Source organism: Moschus berezovskii, chromosome 19, assembly GCF_049115385.1.
Source record: "Moschus berezovskii isolate FMDL1 chromosome 19, NW_MosBer_1.0, whole genome shotgun sequence".
Lineage (NCBI taxonomy): Eukaryota > Metazoa > Chordata > Mammalia > Artiodactyla > Moschidae > Moschus > Moschus berezovskii.
This window is the reverse complement of record NC_142478.1, coordinates 18,221,870-18,244,564: the sequence shown is the minus strand read 5'-3', so window position 1 is coordinate 18,244,564 and position 22,695 is coordinate 18,221,870. Positions and strand designations below refer to the sequence as shown.

General features: G+C 38.3%; 1 protein-coding gene across 2 annotated transcripts in view; it reads right to left on the bottom strand.

Annotated features, from left to right (window-relative positions):
* The window catches only part of INPP4B (inositol polyphosphate-4-phosphatase type II B), an 894,316-nt gene that overhangs the window by 730,117 nt on the left and 141,504 nt on the right, over positions 1-22,695 (bottom strand). For both annotated transcript variants that reach the window (XM_088828009.1, XM_055404679.2), the window contains exon 2: positions 10,507-10,569. The gene's annotated coding sequence lies outside the window, so the exon portion shown is untranslated. The remainder of the gene's footprint in view (positions 1-10,506; positions 10,570-22,695) is intronic.

Genomic DNA, 22,695 nt, shown 5'->3' with positions numbered 1-22,695 from the left:
TCAGGCAGGACTAAAGAAAGAACACTAATGTAGCCAAGAAAATAAACCATTATCCACATGTCCAGGGCCTAGAAAAGAATGCAGTTCAGGCTACAAAAGGCAGACTTTTTCTGTGAATGTAAATGAAACACAGCCCTGTTAACTAGAGCAGAAGTTCTCATGTCTGACCAATTAGAGCAACACCATTCAAAAGAACACAGTAAGACAATGGAAGACCATTCAGTATGTTAGCCAGAAACATGAGAGAACTCAGCCAAGATCAGCAAAAACCCACAGCTGACTTTCCAGCAGAGAACATGAGCAATCCCTGCTGCTGCTGCTAAGTTGCTTCAGTCAGGTCTGACTCTGTGCAACCCCAGAGACGGCAGCCCACCAGGCTCCCCCGTCCCTGGGATTCTCCAGGCAAGAACACTGGAGTGGGTTGCCATTTCCTTCTCCAATACATGAAAGTGAAAAGTGAAAGTGAAGTCACTCAGTCATGTCCGACTCTTCGCGACCCCATGGACTGCAGCCTACCAGGCTCCTCTGTCCATGGGATTTTCCAGGCAAGAGTACTGAAGTGGGGTGCCATTGCCTTCTCTGAATCCCAGCTGAGACCATGGTAAACCACCCATATAATCTGCATACCCGTGCCAACAAGTTTTGCTCATTAAGTGTTCCACAGCAATAATGACAAAACTGACAGAGGTAACAGTACACCCTAATGCTTCATATTGTGTTTAGAACAGTGCCTGACATCAAATAAGCAGTCAATAAATATTTGCTATTATTATTATCCATAATTTGCCTGCATTCCCAGAAAGGGTTTCCCAGCAGCCCAAAGAAAATGAGATGTCTACCATAAGTTTTGTGAGAGCTACAGAGAATGCTGACCTATCAAATTTTTAGCCATTTTAATAAATTAGAAAGAAAAGTGTCAAAAGTTAAGTATATTATAGTAATGGAAAGTTATTTATTTCCATCACAGTAAAAGGATAATCCATGATCGTCTAAAGCCCTTCACACATCCTGTACTGATATATCTGACGTATGCTGAGCTAGCATATCACCAATCAGATCAAACATCAAACTTCTTCCATGGAAAATGGGCAGTAATAATTTTGTTGCATGATTAATTGTTGATGTTATGACATTTACATCAGGTCAAAAGTTAGGATGAGAAATGTTATCTGTCCTAGTATTTTCGGACATAATACTTCTATGTCTGATGCTACTTTCAACTGTGGATTTTAAAATAATAAATGCATTAGCTCCAAGAAAACATTATTACACACCTGTTTTGGTTTTTTTTTTTACAAAAGCTGTAGAAATACATGACTGTGAGGTTCACCCCTCTGATTGGTGTGTGCGTATGAATGGTGTGTGGGTGGGCGGTGGGGGGTTTCTTTCATGGCTATTCTTCTCTGTCTGCACTTTCTCTTTCAGATAAGTCATTTATTCATTTAAACAGCATCAAGCAAAACTCCATCTCAGGTTGTAACTTCTCTTCTGAACTCAACACATTTCAGTTTCTAATTGATTTTTGCACTTGGATGTTCTGCTATCCCCTTGTTTTTTTTTTTGGCCATGCTACATGACATATGGGATCCTAGTTCCCTGACCAGGGTTCAAACCCATACCCCGGCATGAGAAGTGCAGAGTCCTAACCACTGGATGGCCAGGGAAGTCCCTCCAACTTTGTCTTCACAATAACCCTTGGTCTGGCTATGGCAAGTATTATTATCTTATTTTTTGATGAGGAAAATAATATACCAAATTGTACAGATCATCAAATATAAAAATACTGACAGGTGGGCAGGTAAAACTGCAAATATATGCCAATGAGATTAATAATCATTGTATGAAGAATGATAAGCATTCAGACTAAGTTTTATGGAAGCAAATTTTCAGACTGACTGGATAGATTTGATATATAGTAGCTAATATATATTAGCACTTACTATGTGTCAGTAGTTATTATAAGTTAACATTAATATGCTAAGTTAATATTAACATTAACTCAAATTATTTAAGTATTTTTTCATAGTTTTCTAGAAGAAACAAATATAAGATCTCCCATGGGTTAAACAGCCTGCATTAGGTCAGGCAGCAACAAGCTAATAAATCACCTATCTGGGATTTGAATGCAAACCAGACCAACTGGCTCCTGGGAAGTGTCCCTACTACATTCTTCTCTCTGAAATTAATAACAAATTGGGAGGGGAGAAAAATGTAAGAGCAAATGCAAAGTCACCTAGGTAGAAATAAGTCAGTCATACACAGGCCTGGATTCAAGCAGGTTGCATGGGCTCGGAGACCACACCTGGAAGAGGAATCGGATGGAAAGGAGGTTGGAAGAATCTGGGATGCACCAGCCGCGAAGTGGTCCTTCTTTTGTTTTTAAACAACTTTATTCTATGCATTTATTTATTGGCTTCACAAAGTGGTGGCATGCAAGACCTTTAGTTCCTCAACCAAAGATTGAACCCATACTCCTGGCATTGGGAGCATGGAGCCTTAACCGCTAGACTGCCAGTGAAGTCCTGAAGTGGTCTTTGAATGTTAGACAGAGTTGTTTGGGTTTGTGGAACCACCCAAAGGGAAACCGACCTTCTGTCTGCTTTAACTTGATCTGTGACAACGCGCAGGCAAATGAACACGCTGAGGAGAAATGCACCAGCAGCGCTGGAAGGCGGGTGGCGGGGATGGGGGGAGTGGGTGGGTGTCAGTTTCTTAATCTGGAGCTGTAACAGTCTGCCTGAAACTGTCAGCATCTCTAACCTCAAAAGACTACATCTGAGTCACGGAACTATTCCCAAAGGTGAAGAAAGGGACAGACTGAAGGCAGACGCCCCAGTCACACGCCAGCCCTGACTCCCTGATGGAGAGGTAAGTACTCCAAGTGCAGACTGTACCGCAATGGTGGAGCAAGCCGTGTGCTTCCGCACCAGTTCAATGTTGAGTGTGCTTTAACTGAACATCTGGCTAATAACATACCTTCCGCGTATCAGCAGCACTCACTGCACCTACTCCATGTGAAGAAATTACATGGGTCAAATTACATGATTTCATATGCTTGCCCCATTGCCTACAAGCATAACTAAAGACTAACAACCACATGCTTGGGGGAAAATCTTGGTTAAGTCTTTTTCACTGGTAGTTCTAAAACAGGAATGCAAAAAACAAGAAACTTGCTGATAATCTCTTAAACCAATAATTCTCAAATATAGCAACTTCAATATGAAAGGAATTATTTCCTTAGCCTATGGACTAGTTGAGTTAGCCCCCTCACTGAACCAACTAAAGCAATTTTTTAAATCTTAGAAGTGATAAGGGTGTACCATCTACATTAGTATTTTCTTTGGTAAAACTGGCTTCAGGAAAGGAAATGTTTTCACAGTTCTCTTTTCCAATTTTTGCTAAGGTGTTTTTTTTTTAAAATACTCTGAAAGCAGAATTTTTCCAAAAGAGTTGTTCCCATTTGGAACAACTCTACTTTTTTCATAATCATTTAAAAATCTGCTTCATGCTTGGTCAACTCATAGCCAATCACCTAAGACTGAATTTCAACTGATAAATAAAATTCAACAGATTAGTCTGAATCTTCCCAGTAATATGAATCTCATTTCACCAAATAATAACTGCATTATTTAAAATAATGAATATGTAATAGTATCTATTGAACACTGGCCCGTACTATAATTTATAATTAATGGCTGGAAAAAAGAATATTTGTGATACTGTAAACTGCTATCTTAAGGATTCAACAATCACATGTATTATAATTCATGAAAAATAGTTTATAGCATTCTTTTCATATTTCTAGATTGTCTTCTTTGTCAACTGGTGAGCAAACACCCATAATACTTTTTCAGTTCAGTCGCTCAGTCGTGTCTGACTCTTTGCGATTAAACTGAACTGAACTGAAAGAGTATCATGGGTGTTTGGCATCTATCAAAATGTTCTGAGTATCTTGCAATAAAAGAGCACAGATCCAGGAACGTTTAGACATTACTAAGGAAACTGTGCACAGATGTGGATGCTGAAAAATTAATAGCACACATCTTCTGATAGGTTACAGCTCCAAAAATGCTAATACAGAAATAGAATGAAACATGCCAGAGCACAAACGCCCATGCCATCACAGCATAAATGAATCACAAGGCCTTAAACCAGGAATTTCAAGCTCTGGCATCAGGTCCAATTTCTGACAGATTCCTCAGCCTCACACATGTTTCTTCATGCCATCTTGTTGGTTGAGAGAATACTGGAAGCAAAAGTAACCCGTCCAAGTATCATATGTTGATGCATATAGGTGTAATCTAGAAAAATGGTATTGATGAACCTATTTGCAGGGCAGGAATAGAGACGGAGATGCAGAGAATGAACTCCTGGACACAGTGGGGTAAAGGTAAGGGTGGGACGAATTGCGAGAATAGCACTGACATATGTCATGTGTAAAATAGATAAGTAGTGGGAAGCTGCTGTATAGCACAGGGAACTCAGCCTGGTGCTTTCTGATGACCTAGAGGGCTGGGATGAGAGGGAGAAGGGGGCTCAATGGGAGGGTGTGTGTGTGTGTGTGTGTATCTGATTCATGTTGTTGCACAGCAGAAACCAATATAACATTGCAAAGCAATTATCTTCCAATTAAAAATACATTAAAGAAAAAAAAGTAACCTGTCACGTGAACAAAAACCAGTTGAAAAATAATGTCTAAATATTATATAATGTTTTATCTTCCTCATATCTAAAAATATTTTTTAAACTTGCAAAATGAATATTTACTATTCTCAGATAAGATGTTCTAATCAGGTACCAATTTTGGTACAATTTAAGGCCACAGGAACCCTAGGAGGTTGCTGCTGACATCTAGTGGCATAATTTTTAAATGCTTTAAAAACATACATCCAGAGAAAGAAAAGGATAAACATACTCATACATGAAAAAAAAAAAGAGAGAGAAAATGTTAGTTGCTCAGTCATTTCTGACTCTTTGTGATCCCATGGACTGCAGCCCACCAGACTCCTCTGCCCATGGAATTCTCCAGGCAAGAATACTGGAGTGGATTTCCGATTCAGTCATCAAATCAGTGAACACAGTAGATAAATATTAAGTTGATTGAGGTGGCAAATTATAATATCACTTTTTCCCCAGTTGATTTTGATGTAAGATATGCAATAGGTAGTGTCCTTATAGATCAGTGTTTTGCTCTTAGGCAAAACTGCCTTCATTGAGTAGCTTGGGTTTGAGTTTTCTCCAATGGCACGTGCAAAATGGCACAGAGCCAACGGGTAACTGAATTGGACAGCCTCTGAAATAGGCAACCTCCCTTTGATGAAGGAAATGTATTTCAATAGTTGAAATTATTTGCTTTATAAATTAGAATATTTGATTTTATGTATCAGTCACATTGAAAAGATATCATAAAGGGAGAGAAAGTTCTTAAATTAGTCCTAATTAATATAAAACATTGATAAATTATAATCCTCCTAGGACAAAGGAATCTTTTAGCCTTTTTTTTTAAATGGGAGGATAATTGCTTTACAATGTTATGTTAGTTTCTGCTGTACAATAACATGAATCAGCTATGCATATACCCCTCCCTCTCAAACCTCCTTTTAAATATTCCTTCGATGGGTATCTTAGAGATGCAAGGATCTCACTCATTCAAAGCCTGTCTACTTCACTCACAAGTGGGAGTAGAAGAGAGTAACAGAAGAACCTTCTTTCACAATCACACCAAAGGAAAAGAAGGTCCCATGTCAGTGTGTACCTTTACACAAAATAAAACAGTGTATAATGTACATATACATACATGCATAAATACATGCACACAAGGGAGCTATTATATAGCAATATTCATAAATCAGTGACAGTGTGACAGATAGTGTATCTAGGTTACTTGACAGAGTAAATATGGGTTAATGAAGAGAAACATTTGTAGCAATGATGAGAAATTCAGAAGGCTCCATAAAGAGCAGTTTTAAGGCTATGCAGGCTTTGAAATAGGAAGAAAGAAGACTGGGCATTTCAAATGGAGTTTCCAGCATAAGGAAAGACAGGAATGTTTAGGGTATATAGTGGAGGAAGAGAGAAACAATCACGGTGAGAAACAGGTGGGGAAACAATGCAAGAATGTGAACATTAGTAGAAGACAGCTCTGTGGCTTCCATAGGGCTTCCCTGGTGGCTCTGCAGTAAAGTATCCACCTGCCAATGCAGGAGGCATGGCTTTGATCCCTGAGTTGGGAAGATCCCTCAGAGAAGGAAATGGCAACCCACTCCAGCATTCTTGTCCCATGGACAGAGGAGCCTGGTGAGCAAAGAGTCAGACATGACTTAGCAACTAAACAATAACAACAAATGGCTTCTGTATGACTATTCCATTAACACAATACATGGGAGTTTTCTTTAGTTTAAAAAAGACAGAGTATCTCCTGAATCTAATTCTCAGAAGAGTAAAGAGTACCAAGAACTTTAGCAAATAACAAAACTCATTTTTAAGAAAAGGCAAATTCATGGAAATTATCATCTCTTCCTTATGTAAATTCACCTTTCAGAATTACTTTTTAATCACTTCTCCATGAAGGTGTTCAATGATTTATTCTTTGACTTTCAGTTTAAGTTCTCTTTGGGAGATGACTGTCTGATGTTATAGTTCTATTTCTGTAAAGCACTGTGTCTGTTGTCCATGCATTAGTCAAAGCACCACGACAATTACAGCACCACTTTCATCACACATGCAGAGGTATTTCGAACTCTCATTGTGATTCATGGCCTTTAACTGATTGACCAACCTGCAAATCTGATGGTTTACTTGCCATTGTTACTTAACAGTAGTTTGCAATAATTAATATAAAATATAATTACAATAAGCTCTTAAAATATCAAAAGAATTTTATCCTTTAAAAAATGTCAATATATATTATATCACAGAATGTTCTATAGCCAATAATAATAGACCACAATGAAACTAATCTCTAAGCAATATATTTATCACTTATTTCTTAGTGCTCTAGAGCATAAATAATGCTGTACACTCAGTCTTATGATAGTTAATTTTTGATTCTCAAACAATGCATTTATATTAAGCCAAGATTTCAACCTATTTATAGACAATGCTGCTGCTGCTGCTGCTGCTGCTGCTGCTGCTGCTGCTGCTGCTGCTGCTGCTGCTGCTGCTGCTGCTGCTGCTGCTGCGTCACTTCAGTCGTGTCCGACTCTGTGTGACCCCATAGACAGAAGCCCACTAGGGTCCCCCGTCCCCGGGATTCTCCAGGCAAGAACACTGGAGTGGGTTGCCATTTCCTTCTCCAATGTGTGAAAGTGAAAAGAGAAAGTGAAGTCGCTCAGTCGTGTCCGACCCCTAGCGACCCCACGGACTGCAGCCAACAAGGCTCCTCCATCCATGGGATTTTCTAGGCAAGAGTACTGGAGTGGCTCGCCATTGCCTTCTCCCATTTATAGACAATAGAGTACATCAAAAAATTGCTGAGTCCTTAATATCCCATTTCACTTTCCCATAGGGAAGTTAAATGTATATGAGGCTAACATTTAATATAAATAAATTATAGGCATCGGATTTTCCTAACTGAAACTCAATCTATTTTGAGGACATATAAACCTGTTTAAAATGGAACAGAATAACAGTCTTTATTTCTGTGCATAATCTTACTAGGTACAGAGAAGGGTATTTTAACCTGATTAGGCAAAGTTGCCTCTATTTGGAAATTAAGAACATTGTAATCAACAGACATTGGAGACTTTACATAATAAAACACTATGTGAAAAGTTATTTTTAAACCTTTTTTTAAAAAGTCAAATGTAGAACTGGCAGGTATCTGCACACACGAAAGTGCCTGCTAGCCCAATAGATTGCTCTCCAAGCCCCATTGCCAGAGTTAATGGTACTCAAAGTGAGTGTGTTAGTCATCACGCGGAACTGAGAAAAGCTGAATGGTCCCATTTGTCCAAAAATAGCAGCTTTACTTTTATGCCTTGAACTTCTACTATTTAAACATTGAAACTGAAATGCATATATACCATTTAGGATAATAGAGACAGAGCATCAGAATATTACCACTCTTTGCCTTATTAACAGGAATTTTTTATAAAGTTGCCAACACCCCTATTTCAATGGGTCCAAAGGACCAACCTAGAGGGGCAATGACATGAACACCATTTCTCCTACCCCAGTTTTTCCTTCACACCCCACTCCCAACCTCCCCACAGACACCAGTATGCTATAGCATAATCTCTTTGGGAGCATTATCGGAGCAAATCATTTGGACTGCCAACATACAAAACTGGTCCAGTTTTATTTGCACATTGGGAAGAAGCAAATTTTGTTACTCCAGGTACACAATGCTGGACATTCTGCCACATTAATGGGAATTTCCCTCCTTTGCCTCACCTCTTTCTTTATTACATTCAGTTTGGAGTAAGTTTATCCCTATCTTAAATAAATGAAATAAAAGTCTAATAAGATTGAATGTATTAGTATATACATACCTCTGGAGAAAAGAAACATTTCACATGAATACATCCTGGGTAGTCGGTGCATCCTCTCTTCATCCTTATTTTCATTGTGAAGGGCGTGGACCCTTGACCCTGTTCATTATCTCCACCTCAGTGTGTTTCCTTCTCTGTCTTTACTGTGTCATCTTCCATTAATGCCCTCTCAATCAGCAGCTTTCTACCATCCATAGCCCTGTGCCTGTATCACAGTGCTCAGCTTCAACCACTTCTATATACTGTCTAGATATCGATTTTTATTATAATGCTCTTCTTGAGGAGTCACAGTTAATATTTTTGATAAAGCAAACCTTCAACTGATTTCATTAGCCATTAAAAAATACCTTACAGTTTGATTAAACATTTTAGTATAGAGTGCCTACAATCAAAAATCCCCATTAGAGGAGAGAAGTTACTTCCTTAAAGAGTTTATGCTTCCCTTGAAGCATTAACTAAAGCCGGAAATAAATAGAAACACCCCAGTTTGTAATTCAAACCTGCAATTTATTTTTGCTCCCCTGCAAATTAAAGTTCAGAGCCTAGTTTTCTACTGATGTCCATTTAATTCAAAGGCTTCCTTTGTTTCAGCACTTTTTTTTTTTTTTTTAGGAATTCATCAATTTCTCAAAAACAGAACCCAATTGGCTCCAATTAGTATGCAGCCTATTCTACATTTCAACAAATCCACTATGTATGTTCATATATGTAAAGTGACATCAATTCTTCACAGTTATATAAGTAGATAATATCGATAGATGGTTTTAGTTCCCCATCATAAGTCTAACCTTCTAGAAACTTTCTAGTAAAAACTAGTAAAAAAACTAGTAAAAACTTTCTAGTAAAAACTCTTTTGAGACAGCAAACTCTTTATTCATGAAACATACATTTTATATCTGCATCTATGCTCTGCTTTGTTTATGCATATATGTCATTAGAATATTTGCATGAGTGTTCACATTCGAGGGCCCACATATATAAATAAATCACACTCAGTTGGAAAATTTAGCAACTGAACATGCAATCTGTTGAGTATAATCAGGCATGCTATTCAACAACTGCATGATATAATTCAGTCTTTCCAAAGAAAATATATGCTTTGCCTAAGAGTGTCTCCATCAAACTCAATGAAGTTTTTCCAGGAATTTGTACTAAAACTTTTTTGCCTATTCAAGAAACAATATATAAAACCATCTGACTAATGCTTAAATAAAAAGAAAATCTTATAAAAAATTTACTAATTCTCTCATTGTCTATTATTTGTAAACATGACACACTAATTGGAGTTATTTCCAAACAGAGTACAACAGCAGTCCCCAACCTCTTTGGCACCAGGGACCAAAGATTTTGTGGAAGACAATTTTTCCCATGGGTGGGGAAGTGGTTTTGGGATGATTCAAGTGCATTATATTTATTGTGCTCCTATGAGAATAATAAATGGCAACCTACTCCAGTATTCTTGCCTGGAAAATCCCATGGACGGAGGAGCCTGATAGGCTACAGTCCATGGGGTCGCAAAGAGTCGGATACGACTGAGCGACTTCACTTATGAGAATCTAATGCTGCCGCTCATCTGACAGGAAGTGGAGCTCAGGCAGTAATGGGACTGATGGGGAGCGACTTTGTTAATTTGCCCACCACTTACCTCCTGCTGTGCAGCTGGTTCTGAACAGGCCACAGACCAGTATCTGTCCATGGCCCAGGGTTTGGGGACCCCTGGAGTACAATCTTCTAGTCAAGATCCTATCCACCCATTTAAACAAATACAAGCGTAGTGTCAGAAAATTAATCATTATCCACAATGCTTTAAGCTAATATATATTTTAAAATTTACTGTCTACTTCCTCAGTATGATGATCATCAAAAATCATGCCTTCTACTTTTCAGATAATGATTTACTTTTCTGATTGATTATCCAATAGCTAAAACTAGGAATCAAGAAAAAACCAACTAGTTGAATGCATTGGAGTTAAACAGACTGAAAAAATATATATCAATTCAAAATAAGCATTACCTTGGTCTGATTTTTCATGAAGTATAGCAAATCTCTTGCCAGGCAACACCATTTCTTTGGGTTCTGTGGGCAAAGAGAAAAGAGATTAATAAAAACAACCTTTCTTTTCACTCTATAAATGCTTAAAGAAGATTTATTAGTAATAAAGGTCAGAGAAGAAAATCATTTAACAAAATATTCAGCTCCATTCAGCAGCTGCCTTGGGAACCACTTGCTTTAAATGCCAAATAATTTCCCCAAAGGTCCCTTCTCCCCTGCAGCTGAGAGCATGGGTGACTGCCACAGATCCTCAGCCCCGTTTTCTTTGCCTCTCTCTCTCTTCTCACATGGGAACAAGACCAGCACTCCAGCAAGGAAAAGCAATAGCTTCAATCATTTCAAAAGATAAGATGTAATCCATATTGAGACAGAACATTTACTTGGAATATAACAGACTGAAATGGAATTTGCAATTATCTAAACTCAGTTTCCTCCCTCCCCTAGTGAGGAGGGCTTTTAAAATGTTCACACAAGTTTGGGTGTTTTCCTATTATGCCTTTCCACAAAAATGATAAAATGAGATATTGTTGGGATGACTCAGTAAATAATTGCAGATTGCCCTCCTTATGAGCTGCAATTTCAGGGTTTTTCTATGCTGCTCCGAGAAGGAAAGTACTTGATAGGAGTCAAAAGTTATGAAAATATATCTTATTCCCTCCCTTAGCATATAACCATCTTGAGGAGTGTCCCATAAAAGATTTTATTGCATCATTATCTGAATGTTCAGATTGCAGGATAAGAAATTCAAGTCTGAGCAAGAGTTCTCCAAAAAGAACTGTCACATAGATAGGTAAGAATTTTAAAATCTCCTCTTAAGAAAGTTATTTGAAGAAATATTAACAGTTAAAAGCAATGTTGATTAACTCCGAAGAATCGATGCTTTTGAACTGTGGTGTTGGAGAAGACTCTTGAGAGTCCCTTATACTGCAAGGAGATCCAACCAGTCCATTCTAAAGGAGATCAATCCTGGATGTTCATTGGAGGGACTGATGCTGAAGCTGAAACTGCAATACTTTGGCCACCTCATGCGACGAGTTGACTCACTGGAAAAGACTCTGATGCTGGGAAAGGTTGGGGGCGGGAGGAGAAGGGGACGACGGAGAATGAGATGGCTGGATGGCATCACCGACTCTGTGGACATGAGTTTGACTGTACTCCGGGAGTTGGTGATGGACAGGGAGGCCTGGCGTGCTGTGATTCATGGGGTCGCGGAGAGTCGGACACGACTGAGCGACTGAACTGAACTGAACTGAACTGAACAGTCATTAGAAGAACAATCATATAATTGCAATCACCGCAATATCTTACTAGCTGTGTGAACTTAGGGAAGGGAATGAAACTGTATAAACCTACTTTCTCATCTGTAATATCAGAAAGGTAATTCTTCCTACTTTGTAGAATTGATAAGATAAATAAACAAGACAAGTACATAGAAAAGACACAGACCTACTGAATGTTAGTCAGTATAATTATGAACATCATTATTACTATTACTATCATTGTTCTCCTTTTAAAAAAATCTTGCAACCCTTTTGAAAATCACTGCCCTAGTGAGCCACATGGTGGAATGATTAAAACCACACCATACTGGATAGTTCTTCATTTGGTGATTCATTAATCAGTCAATGAGGGCAAAGGAAATACAGAGTTGTTTTAGGACTTTGGGCAGGTAAGGGAAAAAGATTAAATTGCATTTCAGGAGGATGAGTAAGCTTTAACTCCCCTGCAGTGGCTTCCCTTGACTTTACTGAGGATTTTAATTTAAAGATGTCCTCCAAGAAATTGGGATACTTCAAGATTCACTTAAAGCAGCTGACCCTTGTCTACTCTTGTGAATACTCAATTCAATTCAAACAACATCTTGTGAGGCCCTACTGCAGTCAACAGATTTTAAAGAAACCATTATAAACAAAAAGGACTCAAGAAAAACACTGTCAAGTGGAGGAAACATTTGTAGACAATTATTTCAAGAAATTCATGCAAATACCATCATTAAACAATACAAAATGTGCTGAAGCAACAGAAAGAATTGAAAGGATATTATGCAGTCAGGAAAGGGTCATTTAAAAAACAATCATAAAATCATATGATATCACTTATATGTGAAATCTAAAAAAATGATGCAAATGGACTTATTTACAAAACAAAAACAGTTTGACAGAGGAAACAAATTTATGGTTATCAAAGGGGAAGGTATGGGGGGATAAAGTAGGAGTTTGAGATTAACATATATATACTGTTCTATATAAAATAGATAAACAAGGACTTACTGTATAGCACAGAGAACTCTATGCAATATTCTGTAATAACCTATATGGGAAAGGAATCTAAAAAAGAATAGATATATGTATATTCATAACTAAATCACTTTGCTGTATACTGGAAACTAATACAACATTGTAAACCAAGTAAATTCCAATATGAAATAAAAACTTGAGAAAAAATAATAAACAATCTTTAAAAAATCAGTCAGAATAACTGAACTGATGTACACTGACTGACCATCAGTCTTGTTTGGTCCACAAAATTTTTACAAGAGAGAAGACTTGGAAAGACTGAGTCTGGCAGGCAGATGGGGACAGTTGTAAGTTAAGATGACATTATACAGAGTAGACACCAATCTAACGTGACTGGTGTCCTTATAAGATGAGATACAAAAACATACACACAGACGGGGGAATACCACATGAAGACAGAGGCACGGAAAGAGATGGCCATGTATCTAGGAAGGCAGAGATGTAACTACAAGCCAGGGAATGCAAGGATCGTCCGCAACAACAGAAGCTGAGAACGCCATGGAACAAACGACCCTCTAGCGCTTTTAGATACAACATTGCCCTACTGACCAAGTCCTATTGACTTTGGACTTCTACCTTCCAGAACTGTGAGAGAATAAACCTTTCCTGCTCCAAGCCACCCAGATTGTGGGAGTTTGTCACAGCAGCCCCAGGAAATGAATGCAGCATCTTTTGAGCCAATAAGACTTAGGCCTTTATCCATACCCTGATCACTTGAGACTTCTAAAAAAACAAACAAAAAAAAACTTATATTGATTCACCAAACATAATCTTAAATTAGAAATCAGAATACCCAGCTACATATAGAAAGGTAACTTAAACTTTATTTTTTTATCTTTTCTTTTTTCATTTAATTTTTAAGGGAGTAGGGCTTCCCTGGTGATTCAGTGCCAACAATACAGAAGACATGGATTCAATCCCTGGTCTGGGAAGATCCCCATTCTGCAGAGTAACTAAACCCGTGTGCCACAACAATTGAGTCTGTGTTCTAGAGCCTGAGAGCCACAACTACTGAAGCCCCCAGGATCTAGAGCCTCTGCTCTGCAACAAGAGAAGCCACTGCAATGAGAAGCCCACATATCACAACAAGAGGGTAGCACCTGCTCACCACAACTAGAGAAAAACCCACACAGGAATTAAGACCAAGCACAGCCAAAACCAAATACATAAAATTATCATTTCTATGGGAGTATAGTTGATGTACAATCTTGCGTTAGTTTCGGATGGGCAGCAAAGTAAATAAGTGACACATATACATATACCCACTCTTTCTTGAATTCTTTTTCCACATATGCCATTACAGAGTACTGAGTAGCGTTCCCTGTGCTAAAATGGCTACTCAGTTGTGCTATACAGTTGGTCCTTATTAGTTATCAATTTTATGTACAGTAGTGTGATATGTCAATCCCAATCTTCCAATACTCCCCCCTACCCCCGGTAGCTCCAAGTTTATTTTCTACAACTGTACCTATTTCTGCTTTGTAGATAAGTTCATGTTTACCCTTTTTGAAGATCCCGCATACAAGCAATATCATATGATTGCTGTCTTTCTCTAAACTGTCTAACTTCCATAGGTTGCTACAGTAGAAACCAAAAGCCAGAGAAGAAGGTCCTCTGCTGTTTCCCCAGGTCCTTCGTCCCCAGCTAGTCACCTTGGTTCCAAGGCCTCTGGAATATGGGAGTGGAGCCAAAGAGGGCAGCTGGGGAAAGAAGTAGTCACTGGAGAAGGAAAGTTAACTTTCTGGTCCCTGACCTAAGAAGGCTGGTATCTACTTAGAACTGATTCCTAACCAATGGATGCTTTTCCAGGTTCAGTGACTGGAATCACTTCTCCAATCACTGGGACCTTTCTTTCATCTGTACAACCCTTGACAGGAGTCAAACATCTCACTTTATCACTTATGACATCCACAACTGCAAAACACCTTTAGCTTCTATCTGCTGAGACCAGTTCAGCCTTCAGACAGTCTTTGGGGACAGGACCCAGACAGCCTCAGGGTGGCTCTCTCACATTCAAGGCGCACATCTGCTCCACAGGGAACTCTCCAACGAACCCCAGGAAAATGGCTAACCCCCCTGCAGCATCTCTCGTTTGCTCTACCATGAGCTATTCACAAGCTCATCTCTTGGCCTTTAGAGTCACCAGAAATCAGCACTGTCTCTACTGCCACCTCCAAAACTTCAAGGGGTACACGTTAAACTCTCACCGAATCTCCTTGATGCATATCTTTCTAGCACTAAGAGGAGAAATGTGGAAATGCTATTCAACCTGCCTCCTTGTGGACATGTCTCCTGGAGCCTCAGCTCATACCAAAGGAATCTGCCTTTAATTTCCAGGTTCTCCACCCCTTTTGTATTAGGAATGCAGGGGTCATCTAACCAGCTTGAGGGAATTTATACAAGGTAATGTGTCTCATATATCACTTTAATGTCTGATAGCTATTGCCTTAAGAGTTCAAAATTTTCCAATTTTATTTCCTGTGATATTAGTTTTCGCAATTTGAGCTTTAGAAGACCCATAGGGGAAGCAGCTACAAATTGCAAAATATGTTTACAGGGAATGCTACTCAAAGTTCTGTGGTGACCTAAATGGGAAGGAAATCTAAAAAAGAGTGGATATATGTATACATATGACTGATTCATTTTGCTATACAGCAGAAAATAACACAACATTGTAAAGCAACTATGATCCAATAAAAAATTAATTTAAAAAACGTCTACTGGATTTTTTTAGTTTCCTGAACATTCTGTGAATTTTACATTGTTCTTAAATACAACGTCTCCTATTCAGTCAGGCAAAGTGTCTCATGGCTCCCATGTTCTTCTGTCCCATTTCCTTTCTCCATGTCTATTCCTTCTGCTGATGGTTCAATTCCTTCTTTTCAGCATCTTCCAAAGTTACCACCCTACCAAAGATTTAATGCCAATTTCTCCAGAAAGTGATCCCCAGGTCCTTTGAACTCTGCTGATTTCTTCATTATTTGACCCTGTATAGCAATTATAATGACACGACTGAGCGACTGCACTTTCACTTTGCACTTTCACACATTGGAGAAGGAAATGGCAACCCACTCCAGTGTTCTTGCCTGGAGAATCCCAGGGACAGGAGCCTGGTGGGCTGCTGTCTACGGGGTCACACAGAGTCGGACACGACTGAAGTGACTTAGCAGCAGTAGCAGCAATTATAATAAATGCCTATAATTTATATTGCTTTCTTGGGTTGTCTTGCATTATCACGTCTCCCCAACTATATTTTAAGTTCCTAAAAGATTGTTAGGAACTTGCACTTCTTGTCTATTCCCTTTAGTGCTTAATTCAATATTCAGCACATGTGAAGAGAGTCCTAATAGTACACAGCCACTTGTATGTATTAAATATCTATTTATAAATATAAAAAGAAGTAACTTCTATAGCATAAATATCTCACCATGTTCTTTGATAGAAATTGCATAACATCCTTATTGTTGCATAAAATGTAAAGAACATTTGAACAGAAATGTCAGATAGGAAAGAGGCAGAGGGACGTAATATACGAGAGAGATAATAGGCCATTATATAACAAGGATGCTATTACTTTGAAATAGATCTACATTTAAGATTTTTCATTTTTCTATGTCTGACTCCATGGGTAGCATTTTCTCTACCTAAGGATTAGGAATGTCATAAGATAAATAAAAGGGTTACCCAGGTGGTGTTAGTGGTAAAGAACCTGCCTGCCAATGCAGGAGACAAAAGAGATGTGGGTTCGATCCCTGGGTCAGGAAGATCTCCTGGAAACGGGAATCGCTTCCCACTTCAGTATTCTTGCCTGGAGAATTCCATGGACAGAGGAGCCTGGCAGGCTACAGGCCATAGGGTCATGACTAAAGCATCTTGCGTGAATGCATACAAGATAAAACAAACAAAGATGTTTAGAGTTTAACATCCAAAAAGAATTCTGGGTCCAAAGCAAGAAAACAGTACTGTATATCAAGTTTTCCTTAGAGAAAACAGGATCTTTAAAAACACGTTCTGTTCTGTTCAGTCGCTCAGTCGTGTCCGACTCTTTGCAACCCTGTGGACTGTAGCCTACCAGGCTTCTCCATCCATGGATTCTCCAGGCAAGAATACTGGAGTGGGTTACCATTTCCTTCTCCAGGGGATCTTCCCGACCCAGGGATTGAACCCGGGTCTCCCGCATTGGAGGCAGACGCATTAACCTCTGAGCCACCAATGCATTAGAAGGCACACCTAGAGAAACAGACGACAGAGTTCTGCAATACTAAGAGCAGAGTAAATGTAGGGTATAATGCAAATGATAAGGAACACTATCCAGGCTCAAGAGCTGCATGGAGTAGAAGACAGAAGAGGAGGAGGTCAAACACTGTGTCATTATTTTCCTTGTCTAAGTTTAAACCCCACACGAACATGGTCACAGGAGCTTTGGGACTAACAGACTACTTTTCAGGGCACAGATTGGAGAGAACTCTGAGAAAAAAGCATTCTGCATTAACACAACATAGAAGCAATTAGGGGGCTTTAGAGGAGGAGCCTGGTGGGCTGCCATCTATGGGGTCGCATAGAGTCGACTAAAGCGACTTAACAGCAGCAGCAGCAGAGGAGGGAGAGAAAAGTCTAAAGACATGAACCAGGGACTTCCCTGGTGGACCAGTGGTTAAGACTCTTCACTTCCACTGCAGAGGGTGCCAGTTTGATTCCTGGTCAAGGGACTAAGATCCCATGTGCTGCATGGAGTGCCCAAAAAAAAAAAATTTACAAAAATAAAACAAGAAAAAGCTCCAGTATTCATCTAACAGGGGTGCAGAGAGATAACAGAGAATGGGAGACAGCGTTTAAAGAGGTAAAAGGATCAGATTTCCTCAAAACTCATGAGTTATAAAACTTTAGATTCAAGAAGCCCCAAAAGTCTTGAGCATAATAAATAAAATAAGGGGAAAAAAAAAAAAAAGACATGAACCTGAGACAGAATCCCATTATCCCACAACCAGTATATGGTGTCCCAGGGAGACCAAAGTTCCCAAGGACGCTGAGCAGGGGACACAGGAGTCCAAGGTGGGCATGGCCCCCATACAACGCTCACCCAAAATGAGATCATAAGAGGCCCATTGCAGCCCACAGTCACAATGCCATAGGGGAAAAAAAGAAGAAAAGAAAAAAAGTCTGAAAGCACTGACCATTGACCCAAAGGTTGTCTGGCTCATCTACCTTACCCCCCCCCCAAAAAAAAAACCAAAAGGTATCAGGTACAATGACATCATTTTTCAGATGAGAAAACTAAAGACAGAGTGGCAGATATTTACTCAAGAGTATGACTCATGTGAGGACTGAGCAGAGGCAATAATTGCCATTTTAATAACACCTTCTGAAATGCCACCACATCTTCCTACATTCTCACCTGGAGTCCAGTTTTTCTTTTTATTATACGTATCAATTAATGCTGCTATTCAGTTAATATTTTAAAATAAAAATTTCAATTACATGTTTCAGTTCAGTTCAGTCGCTCAGTCCTGTCCGACTCTCCGCAACCCCATGAATCACAGCACACCAGGCCTCCCTGTCCATCACCAACTCCCGGAGTTCACTCAAACTCATGTCCATCGAGTCGGTGATGCCATCCAGCCTTCTCATTCTCTGTCGTCCCCTTCTCCTCCCACCCCCAATCCTTCCCGGCATCCGATTCTCTTCCAGTGAGTCAACTCGTCGCATGAGGTGGCCAAAGTATTAGAGTTTCAGCTTTAGCATCAGTCCTTCCAGTGAACACCCAGGATTGATCTCCTTTAGAATGGACTGGTTGGATCTCCTTGCAGTCCAAGGGACTCTCAAGAGTTTTCTCCAACACCCCAGTTCAAAAGCATCAATTCTTCGGCGATCAGCTTTCTTCACAGTCCAACTCTCACATCCATACATGACCACTGTAGAAACCATAGCCTTGACTAGACGGACCTTTGTTGGCAAAGTAATGTCTCTGCAATCATAATCAAAATCCTTTTTTTATTTTAAATTTTATGAACCAAATTTATACAGAAATGTAAAGGGCCAAGATTAGCCAAGGCAATATTAAAGAAAAAAAAACTGGAGCTATCAAACTTCTTCTGAAACTTTTGCAATTAAAAGTGTGTAATTGGTACAAAAGCAAACAGATATATGGAATGAAAGAAAGTCCAGAAATAAACCTACACAAATCATGAAAACTAATTATACAAGTAAATTATGGCAAGTTTGACAATGTGGAGCTGTGATAAGAAGGCAACCTCTCTACTAAATCATACTGATTGAATTATAATCCATTGGTGATGAAAAGTGAATCTTATTTCCAACATACAAAAATCTGTTTCAGAAGGTTTTATATCTAAATGTAGATGATAAAACAATAAAGGTTTTAGAAGAGAATAGCATTCCCTTTGGGGTAGACAATGGTTCTTAAAAAGCATGGAAGTGGTAACCATAAATGGAAAACACTGTAAGTCTGACTACATTAAAATTAAGAACTTGTGTATAGAAATATCAAATAACTATATTATGTACCAGAAACTAACATAGTGCTGCAGGTCAATAATAATTAAAAACAAAGAAACAAATTCATAGAAAAAGATCAGATTTGTGGCTACCAGAGGTGCAGCCTTCCCAGGAGGGACTGAATGTAGTCAAAAGGTACAGACATCCAAAGAACAGCAGATGGAGATAGAACATTGGTGTTTTCCCTGGAACACAAGCCATTTCCCTTATTTTTAACATATAACATTCCTTCTCAAATTGCTTATTCATTGTTGACTTCGTTTAATACAAGGGAATCATGCATAAAATGCATGCATATTCCATTTTAAAACATATTTGCATATCTAACAGTACCTGTGTTTGAGAAAAAAAGTTTAATTTGGGCTCTGTCAGCCAGGAAACACCTGGAGCTGATTTTAAATGTTAAGTCTGACCTTTGACATTTTCTTTTGCAAATACTAAAATTGCTACCAACTGGAACCCTTTCTAATTTCCTCTTGCTTACTAGTTTATGAAACAATTATTTCAGACAAGAAAAACACAAACAAAACAAAGGTTTAGAATTGTAGGATTTTAGAAGTTATCTGCATTTAAATGTTGGAAAGAAAATATAAAAGAAGAAACACAATACATTTATATGTATCTGCAAGCAAAAGATAGAAAAGTCTTTTTCAACTCTGAATTATAATTATACATAGTTAAGTATCAATAATGAAAACCACAAAGGTAATAATAATCAGGCCCGGGCATTTGAAAGATATGCTTAATCTATGCCAGAGGAAAGGCAGAACTAAAACGGTAACAAAAAAGCTACATGCCATGTTTAAAATATACAAAAGACTGAATACTGGGAATAATTAAATTCGACCCTTTTGTTTTTTAATATTTAAACTTTTTCTCAGTTGATGAAAACCGTCTTTTCTAATTAATATACTTTAATTTCACTGATAATTTACTTAATTTTAAATTTTCACTTAACTATTGTTTATTCAAATAAATGATCAAAATATTTTCCCATAGGCAATTGAGCAAGAAAATAGACTTTTTGAACATTATTTTTAAAATTCAGGTTTCGAATTAGAAGTATTCATTATTGAGAATGCAAACAAAATTAAACATTTAGTGTCATCAAATATAAATCAGGCATTGTTCTGAGTTGCAGTCTTACACATTTAACACACACAACAATTTTAACAGCTAAGTACACTATCATCCCATTTGATAGATGAGGAAACTGAAGACAGCTTGGTTATTGGAAGTTACCTGAGCCACAGAGCTAGTCAGCAAAAGCAGGATTTGAAGGCTGGTAGCTGTCACCAATCCCATTCCCTTGACTGTTCCACAGATAATGTATCTCTGATATTGAATATTTCCAGTGAGTTCCCATTACTAAACAAATATTCTATCCTTAAGGTCTTAATATTTAAATATATTAACTATTACTACAAAGCTTCTCATTGTATTCTATACATATGTTGTATAAAAACTTTCTGTTTTTATGTTATCTTTTTATGTGTTTTAAAGATATCTTTGCCATTTTCTGCATTTTTCATGTCTTCATTAGAATTGTAAACAAATTATACTTTGAATTTAAAGCACTATCTCCTACGAGTTTAAAGCTATTTGCATGTATCTTGCCACTTACATTTAAACACAGATAAACATTCAGCACTTGTCTCTGAATTGAGTTTTATATATTTTATTGTATATTTTCCCATCTTTTATCTCACGTTGTTACCAAAGTCAAATTCTCAGACTCCAGGCCCTTTATTATCAAAGGGTGGTTCATAAACCAGCAGACTCTCCATGTTCCAAGAGTTTGTTAGAAATACAGAATGTCAGACACCACCCTAGTCCAGTGGAAAACCAACAAAAACCTCAAGTGATTTCCAGGAATATTAAAGTTTAAGAAACTTGCTTTAGGTAAGATATTCTAAACTGAAGGGGTCCTTAATCCATGTGTGTCTGTGTCTGTGTGTGTGACTGTGAGTGTGTTTGTGTGCTCAGTCATGTCCTACTCTCTGCAATCCTATGAACTGTAGCCCAGCAGGCTCCTCTGTCCATGGAATTTTCCAGGCAAAAATACTTGAGTGGGTTGCATTTCCTTCTCCAGGGGATCTTCCCAACCTAGGGATTAAACCCACCTCTCTTGGGTCTCCTGCATTGGCAGGCAGATTCTTTACCACTGTGCCAATTGGAAAGCCCTTCTTAATCCTTGCTTCAGCTAATTTATTTCTGTAGGTTTTGTGAAAGATACTCACCAATTTTACTACTAAGTGTTCTGGTCTGTTAAAATTATTATTGAAGGCTTCACTATCTCTATCAGCTTTATCACCTGCCGTTACTGAATTTTACTAAATTAACTCTTGAGGGCTTAAAACAGAAGGTTCCTTTCTAGGGCTGTCTGTAAAACTATCTGTTTGTAAGGTGTTATATCCCCTACAAGTGACTACAAATGCCATCAATAGGAAACAGACAGGCAGAGCTGACATGCTTTACCTCTGGTGTGTAGCCTTGTAAATGTCTAAGAGGGCTCTTAAATTAAAAGATCAATAGCGGAATAGCTCCTGTTTGCTCTAAATCCTGGTAGATTTTATGCTATATTATAGTGCAACATTGATCTCAATTCCTTTGTAAATTCTTCTCAGATTTTTTTAGTTTTCAGGTATTCACATATAAGGTGCCCTAGGGTTTCCTGGCTTTTTATATAAATTGACCTGAAAAGGTTCCAGAAAGATATCTTAGTAGTAATACAGATATTCTTCTTGGTGAAACAACCACCATCAACAACAAATGAAATCAAACACAATAATTAATGAAACCCTCAAAGAAAAATATCCATATGGAAAACCATCAAAATAAGCTTAAAAACAGTAAATTAAAGCCAAAAAAAAAAAATCAATCCTAAAATAAGAAAAATTTTGTAGTACAAAATTCCCTGGTGGCTCAGTGAGACAAAAAGCCACCTGAAATGCAGGAGACACAGATTTGATCCCTGGTCCAGGCAGATCCCCCGGAGAAGGAAATGGAAATGCACTCCAGTATTCCTGCCTGGGCAATTTCATTGACAGAGGAGCATGGTGGGCTATAGTCCATGGGGTCACAAAAGAGTTGGACGTGACTTTAGCAACTAAACAACAACAACAACAAAATACTTTTTACTATTTTAATGTACCCACCAGTACCCATGTCTTTTAAAAAATTATCAATTATTTATGACTTTATCTCTTTGCATTGGTTCTTGAATGAATTTCCAACATATGAGCTAGCTGAAGCAAGATTAATTTATTTGAGTACATAACATCAAGGAAAATTATTCTTTAATATCCTGCCAATAAACAGCAAAATAAAGAATGTT